Below are 10,311 nucleotides of genomic sequence, written 5' to 3' on the forward strand. Positions count from 1 at the left end.
AGTTCTCTCCAAGACGGAGCCAGCACAACACACAACACCTCTCAGCCACCACCCTCCTCCATAGATGTGGAAGATCATGGGGGGCTGTCCAAAGAAGCTGACTCTGCCCACTCCTCCATTCCCACCAAAAAGAAATCTCCACCTACCAGATGTCTCACTCCTGAAATCACCATGTTTGAGTATCATTTTAAGGTTTCCATCCCAACCAAATACGAACCTTCCTAAAATGATTCACTTTCAGAACTTATGAGTCATTTACCAGTTAGTGAGAAAGAGTTTATGCTCTTCCTTAATAGGGGACTTTGACCTTTGACCGGACCTCAGGAGATTGAGCAACTCAGAATACTGGGAATGGTTCAAGTGGTGAGGGTCTGCCCTCAGGATAAACTTGACTTACTAGACTCACGAGTACGATCTTAATTAATGTTCACACTAACTCAAAAATGCATCAAATATTATTATCCTAAGATATTTTACAGGTGAGAAAATTGATCCTGACACCAAAGAACCTGGCATATGGTTACTGTTCAGTAGATTAGTCCCCTCTTTACTCTGCTATTTCACATAGTAAGGTAGATGTTCTAAGAAGAAATCTGTACAAATGCCTACTGATATGCAAGTGGGGAAAAGTAGACATGAAAAGTAGAGAGGAAAATATGACCCAATACTACCATTTCTTGAGTATGAGATCAATTTTATATTTTATCCCATTCCAATGTTTAATTCAGCAATTTAAGAAAAATCTTAGTTTTCTAATTAACAAAAGGCATTTACACTGAGAATTATAGTAATTTTTTTTTGTAAGTGAAAGTTCACAGAGACTTTTTCTAATAAGGATATTTGCCAAAGACATTACTAACTATATCAAATCTTGGGTTAGCGCCTAACTCCTTCGTGAAATAGATCTCCATCTCATCAATCTGACAGTCAATGCCTTTTATGCAATCTTGGAAAACGGGGTTAAAGGAAGCCAGTATCTCCCTATGAAATCAAAAGTCTGTGTTTTCTGGAAGGACAGAGACCTAATATGATATTATTATGAACACCGTTATCATTATCCTCATTATTATTAAAGGCTGTGGTGATAGGCATTGGCAGGAGGAGGCCTTTAATGGATTTTTGTAGGAACAGGAATGCTTAACTTCAGGATAAGATAAGAAGGGTCACTGGGAGGGTTTCTCCCGACACAGTTTGGAAGGTGTGCTTTTTCTCCTTGAAGAGTAAGAGCATGAGAATTCAGCTATTTATTCCCATAAACATACTGGCTGTTTGGCAGGGGAAGCTTGCTTGGAAGTGTCCCAGTAGCAACAGGAGAAGCCAATTTTGGATTGAAAAGTATATTAGGAAGTCTGCCTTATGGATAATTTATAGGTTAATAACTGAGAGATGACCCAAGTATCTTTCCTTGAGAGTCTTATTTTGGATAACAATATCTCCCTTTGGAAGAATTAATGCTATAGAGATAAATAACCAAGAATGAGACGGTTTAACCAAGTTCCCCACAGTTACATAGTTGGTAAGTGACAGAAGTAGCACCAGAATCCAGGTCTCCCATCCTATCCAATCCTAGTGCTCTTTCCACTACTCCATGCTGTCACTCCTAGGTAGACCAGCAAGACTCTGGCCAAGTCTCATGGGCTCAGCCATTACTGTTTGCTGATTGCAATTATTTTTTCTGCTTTGCTATGGGTCCTTTTAATATCTAGACAGCACTACTTTTTTATTATCAGCCATGTAGCTGAGCTAAGAGTGTCTTAGTGTCTTGTCTAACTGTATTCCACAGTTCTCATTGTTTTGTGGCCAATGTGTAGATGGGGCCGTCACTACATAAACTTGGGTGATGCATCACGGTTGAAAGTCAAGTCAGTCTTGACTGGCGTAATATCAAGTTACAAATCAGTCTTGATTGGCACCAACGTTTCACGAATGAGTAAAATATTGGTTGATTCTTCTACAAAAAACAGTTTCATTGGGTCTGACTTTCACACGCAATAAATCAGAACTTCTTTAAAGGAGTCACCATGAGGACCAGAGCCTCCAGTCCAATTTATCTCCTTGTCAAAATATGCTTACCATCAAGAAAGTTTATCACATTCCAGGTGACTTCTTTGCCTCACTTTGTGAGAGAAAATGCACCAGCAGACTTTAAGATAGAGACAGAGATAATATACCTCTTTACTTCTCTAGGCATCGGAAATATTTGAGGAACAAAACAGATAATGTTCCTTTCCTCAGGAGTTTGTACTATTAGTAGATAATATTCATTTAGGCCACAAAATTGTAAACTGTAAATAACACAGTTGTCAGTTCTATTAAGTTTGTTTGTTTTTAATAAATTTGAGTCCAGGTTCACATTAAAATTAGGAACTCAATTTCTGGTCTGAAGTGGGAAAACCTTTCAGTTTATAGACCTTGTTAAGAAATTAACTAGTTAATGATGGCATAATAAACTATATGAAACTTGAAGCTTTTCTTTGCAAATTTTGCCTAGTTCTCTATTGATCAGCCTTACCTAAGTTTCTTCTTTCCTCTTTCTTTTTCTGGCTGCCCACCTCTTTCCCGTTCCTCTTTGGGGTTAATAAATAAAAGAAAGACCATGGAACTCATATCTGTCAAGGACCCTAAATTATAATTCTGGAGAAAATGGCTGTGGGGAAGGAGGCCCTCAATGATCTGCTTTATCTCCATCCAACAGGACCGTGGTTAACTGAGACTTGGTTTTGGCATTTCCTCCAATTTCACAAAAGGAAAATAAGGAAGTTACATTCAAACATGTATTTTGTATCTCAGCTGAAATCTCCTTATCTCCCCCACAGCTGCCTGCCAAGCCCCAGAAGGTTTCAGGGTCAATAATTATCATCTTTCCATTTAGACACTTTGTCATCTGTGAATATGTTAACCTTGAAGATTGGACCAAGTCATTCCTGACAGATGTTAATTTGATTGCTCAGTTCTGACCTCTCCTGAGGTCTGGCTTTTGTCTTCATCACTATATTAAGATAGCGATAACCTCCCTGAAGTCATAAAAATGCTCTGATAAGCCTTATCGATCTTGGATTTGAAATTGAACAGACAACCCTAGTGTATTATGGTAAACTTTTAACCTGCTCCCTAAGACGTAAGTCCACCAAGACAGGGACAAGAGTTCATGTTTTTCATTTCATGAAAGACCTCTCTCTCATTTGTTTTTACACTAATAATTACTTCTTTAAAAGTAATAAAACCTACTCTGTCCACTGGGCATTTATTTTTGCCAGCTCTGGCAAGAGTAAGAACTATTATAATCAGGACATTATTGAAAATCCTTTTCTTAGAAAATTTTGGACTGTGAAAAAATTGGAAGACAATAGTAAGATGTTAAAAATAGTGATGCTCGTTGCCTACCTTTAAACAAGTCCTATAGATTTCAGCCCAGTGTTAGAACTGATTGCTATCTGTTTGTGTAGCTACAGATACAAAAGTCTTAGGAAATAAAACCATTTCTTACTGTTGTGCTCTAATGGAACAAGCATGAATGTGACAGTTAGTCAGAACTGGGCTCAAATATTGGCTCCACAGCTCACCGGCTAGGTATTCTTGGGAAAATTACTAGACAGAGTTGAGCATGAATTTCCTCACAGGTAAAATGAAGATAATACCCACCTTTGTTATTAGGACTCAAAGTACACCCCTTCTTTCAAACATAGAGACCCCAAAGGGACACTGAAACTCAGAATCCTCATTCCCACGTTTCCTAGTTAATCATGTCTTCAAACTCTAATTAATAAATATATATTAACGGCATGTCTTCTGTTGCAGTTAGAAGCTTCCTAATCTGAGGGAGAGATACTGTTGGACAAATGCTTTCAGATTGACGGACACAGGATCTATGTAGGGAAAAATATTTAAATAATCACTACACAATCAAAATGCCCAGAATGGGTAAATTATGTCTCTTAGAGACTGGGAACAGATGGACCAAGGTTAGGAATTTGGTTGAGGTAGTAAGGAACAAGTCTGTCCCTGGTCAAGTAGGGAAGGTGGGAGCAAGATCTGGAAGATTCTAGAAGAAGTCACTGACAGTTCTAATCCAAACAATCCTTGAGCCAGACCTCTAGCAGCTTTAGCTCTGCTAGCCCCTGCATTGTTCTCCACAGTGATGCCAGAGGTTTCTTGTGGGGAAAAACACCCGCTAAAAGAAGACAAACCAGGACCACATTTAGAGGTGGCTGAGTAGACCTTCACCTCTCCCTTCCCTTTTGCTAGTGCTTGAAATTCTTTTAACTTGAGTGAAACGCTTTTCATCCCATAGTTACAGCTAAAAGTCTTCAATTTCACAAGCTTATTTCAGACAAGGTGTTGATGAATATGAGTTCCAGTCAAAATATAATCCATCAGTGAACAAAGGTCAATGACTGGTTATCAGATCTTTCTCTGTTTTGAGTGAGGAAGGAGGTAAAGGGGGCAATGCCCTGGTCAGCTGAAAGAAGATAAAGGGTCTCCACCAGAGGGAAAGCTCATGGGAGAGAAATTTTCTTACGTCACAGATTTGCCTCAGAGAATTCCTTTTGGCAGTTGGGAGGCAGCAACAGAAGCTGACTGAGCTCTGAGATTTGGTTTGGGATGTTTCGGGAGTTTTAAAAATTGTTTGTTTTGTTTTTGTTTGTTCAGGATTCTGCAAACACCATAAATCTGTTAGCAAAGATTTAGGAACTTATTTTCCTTTGGTGGTGTTTTTTCTTCACAGAGCCGATTGGTTTCTTACTGAAAGAAAAAGAGCTTCCGATATATGGACAGCATAGGAGCTGGAAGGGAGACTCCAAGCCCAATAAGATGCCTTAAGTCCCTTGCAACATATTCCTTCTGTGGTTACCCAGACCAGTCAACTAGCCCATCATTAAGTCAGATATTCAGAGAGTCAGTCAGTCAGTCAGTCGACAAACAGTCGGTCAGCTATTCAGTCAGTCAAATAGGCAAACAGTCAGACAGTCAGACCATGAGAAGTATATGATCTTCCTAACCAACTATTTTTAACTCCACTCATTTCATCCCTTATGCTAATTAGCAAACCCTCTGAGGTAGGTTACAATAAGGATATTTGAAGTTCTAAGTATTTACCCTTGAAGCGCTATCACTCAGGCTACTTCAAACGCCGACTCACATGTCACAGATCAGTTTTCACTTATACACATATCACAGAATTTACTCTAAATTATGTCATAAGGAAATTACAATAGAGACAATATGCTTGTCCATCAATAGAGAACTATTTAAATAAATTATGATATACCTGTAAAACAAAGTACCGTGCAGCTGTAGGAAAGAATGAGGGCACACGCATGAACAGCTATGGAAATATGGAATGTTCTTTAGGTTACACAGTCATGAGAAAACAGATAAGCATAGGACGGTATATATTATATGCCTCTACTTGAGTGAAAAAAATAATTTTTCTACTGTGTATATGCATAAGTATCTCTGGAAAAATAAACAAACACTAGATTATATTGATTATATGGGGGAACAAAACAATATGAGGGTGTTAGGATGGGAGAGAGACATTTTACTATTTACCCTTTGGACCATTTCAAAATTAAGTTCAATATAAAAGATTAAACATTAATAGTTTTTAAACACACTATAGAATACTTTTTTGTTATCAGACCTTTGGGAAATAGTCATATATTTATTCATTCCGTTGATGAAGCCTGAGGCCACAGACACCCCAATGGCCAGGGACTCTTCCACAATTCTTTGTAAAGCTGCCCCTATCCTGGTGCCGCCTTTCTCCCTGCATGACTGCACATATTTTGGCTCTGCAATGCTCACCTGTCCCCACCTCTTAGGTCCCCTACTCATAGGCCACAAATGTCCCCTGGGCCTTGGCACTGAGCATGTCTGTGTCAGCTCAGCGGCGCTGTCTTCTGCCTCACCCACATCCTAAAGAAATTCCACAAGAAGTAGATAAAAAATGATATGCAATTCTACCCTCCACAGTTAAAGGTGAACTCCTTTAGGGCCCAGAGCAAATATTCTCAGCAAAAGCCAAAAACAATAAGTAGGGCTGTTTTTTTCAAAAACACTTAACAATTCACAGCAATTTTTATTGATGTCATTGCCCTTAAATTAATTTCAAGGGAAAACTGGTGAACTTTTGTCCTCCAAGAAGTTTTCCTTCATCGTCCCTCCTCCCACCCTTCTCCCTCCAACTTCTTTCATCCCCTCCCAATCAAAACACCACTAGCAACACCCCCTGCTAATCCCTGTTTTGCTGTCATGCTTAAATGGGTCAGAGCTCCAATCACTGGTGAAACAAGAGGCAGTTTGTTTGGTTTAGATGTGGGAATGCGCAAACCTTGCCTAAATGCAGGTTTTCATATGCTAATACATTATAGGGATAATATAATACATTATATTGCTGCTGGGCTGGAGGCCACTAGCTGGGGCTGATAGCCCCAGTTTACAAGAAGGCCTTGGATAGGGTGGGGCAAGCAGACTCTCTTCACTTCTAAAGACAACAGAGGTGGCAAACTGGCAGCTCACGGGCTTTACTGGCACATAGACAGCTTTGTATGATGCACACGGTGTTTTCAAAAATTGTTAGTTAGTAACTGATAGCTAAAACATTTGGAGATTTTACAAAATTCTGGATCTAACATCTCTTTGTTAGATCACAGCTGGCTGTCCAGGACCTGAAACCCTCCAGCACAACGCTTGCATGAACCCCTTTAGATAAGGCACATTCTCCGCTACAACATGGGCCCAGTTACTCTCCTGTTCTTGTGACATCTATAGCTGAGTGACAAATTGCCCCCAAAAGTCAGTGGTTTAAAACAACCATTTTATTTTGTTCATGATTTTGTAGTGTTGCAGGCAGGTGTTGGCTAAGCTGCAGTCATCTGAAGGTTTGATCGGGCTGGAGGCCAAAGACGGCCACTCACGAGGCTGCAGGCGATGCAGGTGATGATGGCTGGGGGCCCAGCTAGGGCTATAGACTGGAACAGCGATACATAGCCTCTGCAGCGTGGAGACTGAGGAGCGTGGGACTTCTTCTGTAGTGGCTGCTTCCCCTGTAACAAGCATCCTAAGAGAACCAGGCCGAACTGCACGATCTTTTATGATCTAGCCTCAGAAGTCATATCCTGTTGGCTGAAGCATTAATAAGCCCATCCAGATTCAACTTGAAGGGACCTAGACACCACCTCTCAAGGTGAGATGTGTCAAAGCACTTGAGTCTTACTTGAGATGCCTGGATCCTGTAGACTTTTGCATATAGATTCCTGGGGCCTGAATGAATAGTGTTAGGAACACCTGTTCCTCTTCCCCTCCCCTCTCTGCTTTCTGCCCTCCCTGGATGTGAGTGAGGGGACAGTACTTACTGAGTGCCGCCCACACACCATTACTTTATCTTATAAATATTTCTAGATCCCCTACCATGTGCCAGGTGCTTTCCATACTTGTTTTAATTTAACACTCAGAGCAGCACTGTGGGGTAGATATTATTCCCATTCTGCGGATGAGGAAATTAAAGTTCAAAAATCAAAATTTTTAAATTTATTTATTTATTTATTTTTGGCTTCTTTGGGTCTTCGTTGCTGTGCGTGGGCTTTCTTTTTAGTTGCGGTGAGCGGGGGCTACTCTTCACTGCTGTGAGCCGGCCTCTCATGGCAGTGGCCTCTCTAGTCGCGGAGCACTGGCTCTAGGCACTCGGGCTGTAGAGCACAGGCTCAGTAGCTGTGGCACTCGGGCCCAGCTGCTCTGCAGCATATGGGATCTTCCTGAATCAGGGCTCGAACCCGTGTCCCCTGTATTGGCAGGCAGATTCCCAACCACTGCGTCACCAGGGAAACCCAAAAATCAAATATTTTGAGTGGGGTTGTACAGCTTCAAAAGGGTAGACCCAGGATTCTAAACCTCCTGTTGCAGTGGGTTACAGGTCAAGAGCGCTTATACTTTTTTGCTTCGGTCCCTGAATAATATCTCCATGAATGCCTAGTGATGTACTTCATTTTCAGTCAGAATAAGAGACTGTCCTCATGTGCATGACTCCCCTGGTCCGAGTCTCACCGAAGATACTACGTGAGTCTCCTCCCCTTGAAAGGCAAGTGTTTGGAAATTTACAGATCCTTGTGTGTGTCAGCTGTACCCTGAAAAAAATCAACACATCTTATTTGAGGATCTCCCTTTACCCCAACAAAACTAAATAAGGCAGCAGTTCTGTCCTTTGAGCCTCCAGCCTCAGGCTCTGGAATGCGTGCCTGGGCTCACACGCATGCAGTGGGCTCCCTGTCATTTCCTTTCCCATCTTGGGTGGCTGGGAATAGATAAGAAACGGATCAAAGAGGGAGAGGAGTAAGAGAGAAGTGGTGAGTGAGGGGAATATTAAGTCTTTGCAGTCTCAGAAAAATAAGATCCTGGACAAAAGTATGGAGGGAATATGCCAAAATCTAAGTAGGGCCCAGGAATGCCCTGGACCATCACGTCTGTATTTAACACAGGACCCAGGCTTCACTGCTTTGTGCACTGCTTTGAGATTTTTCAGGTCCTTCTGAATCTCCTTTCTTTCCAGCTAATTCCCTTTCTTTCTTCCATTCCTACTGTTTCTTGGCATGAACAGGAAGTTTACTCTTTTCCGTAACACAGGGAGTGGAGGAGTGGATGAGAATTAATATTTACTAAGACCCTACTATGTACTGAGCATCCAGAACAACATGATATTCGTTCCAAGTCACAAGTGTAGGAGAAATCATCTCCATCTCTCTTTTTCTGAGATATAATTGACACATAACATTATAAGTTTCAGGTATATAACATAATGATTTAATATTTGTATATATTGTGAAATGGTCACCACAATAAGTCTAGTTAACATCCATCGGTATATATGGTCACAACCTTTTTTCTTGTGATGAGAGCTTTTAAGATATGCTCCCTTGATGCATCTCTTGATGGCATGGACATAGGTGAATAGTAGAAATTCATGCGGCCACATTTGGAAGTGATCTTCTATAAGTAATCATGCTACAATCACATGTTCTGTGAAGTCATTTGAAGTTCTCTGAGGACTGGGAATTATTTATTCCACTTTTTAAAACATTTTTATTATAAAAATAATGCTAACACAGAAAAAAAATTGCAAACTGTAACTGTATCAAAGGGAAGGATATAAAATACAAAGTAAACTTCCTTCCCAGTCCCACCTCCCATTGCCAGGGTCTCCTGAAGCTTCTCTTTCCCTGTCTCCTCTTTACATCATATAAATACATATAAAATCTATTTTCCAAATATAATATCATTTTTTAAACATTATACAGTTGGCCCTCCATATCTGTGGTTTCACATCTGTGAATTCAACCAACCTCGAATGGAAAATATTCGAAAAATAAATTTCCAGAAAGTTCCAAAAAGCAAAACTTGAATATGCCATGCACTAGCATTTACATAGTATTAGGTATTATAAGTAATCTAGAGATTATTTAAATTATACAAGAGGATATGCATAGGTTATATGCAAATACTACACAACTTTATATAAGGGGCTTGAGCATCCAAGGATTTTGGTATCCACAGGGGATCCTGTAATCAATTCCCCAAGGATACTGAGCAGCAACTGTATTTCCAAAACCCTACCCAATTCACCCCCATCAATCATTGCGCTCTGTAAAGATGATCATTTTTTTAGAGGTTTTTGTTGCATCTTGAGAACTATTATTAACCTATTAATCCCTCAGAATACTTGTTCTTTGTAAAAAGTAAGTGCTAAATTAGTGTTGGCTATATGGTACTGAATTTATGCAAATTTTCACAAACATATGTTGCCCTTGAAGTTCTCTTCTTCTTGTAATTTTTTTTTTTTTTTTTTTTTTTTTTTTTTTGCGGTACGCGGGCCTCTCACTGTTGTGGCCTCTCCCGCTGCGGAGCACAGGCTCCGGAGGTGCAGGCTCGGCGGCCATGGCTCACGGGCCCAGCCACTCCGCGGCACGTGGGATCTTCCCGGACCGGGGCACGAACCCGTCTCCCCTGCATTGGCAGATGGACTCTCAACCACTGCGCCACCAGGGAAGCCCTCTTCTTGTAATTTTAATCATCAGTTTATCCTTCATTTTAATTCCTTTTGGCCTTCCAAACATTTCTTTCCTTGGAAGTACAGTAAAATATCGTTAAATATGAAAACAGATAGAGGAAGGACAATATGAAATAGTGACAAGTCCAAATTATAAAATAATTACTAAGAACTGAAGAGCTGCAAGTTTTTTAAACCACTGCATAAACGAAAAATTAACAAAGTTTGCAAAAGCCAAGGTCTATAGACAGTTGCTTTCATGAAAAGGT

This window comes from Grampus griseus (genome assembly GCF_964374135.1).
Source record: "Grampus griseus genome assembly, chromosome: 6".
Lineage (NCBI taxonomy): Eukaryota > Metazoa > Chordata > Mammalia > Artiodactyla > Delphinidae > Grampus > Grampus griseus.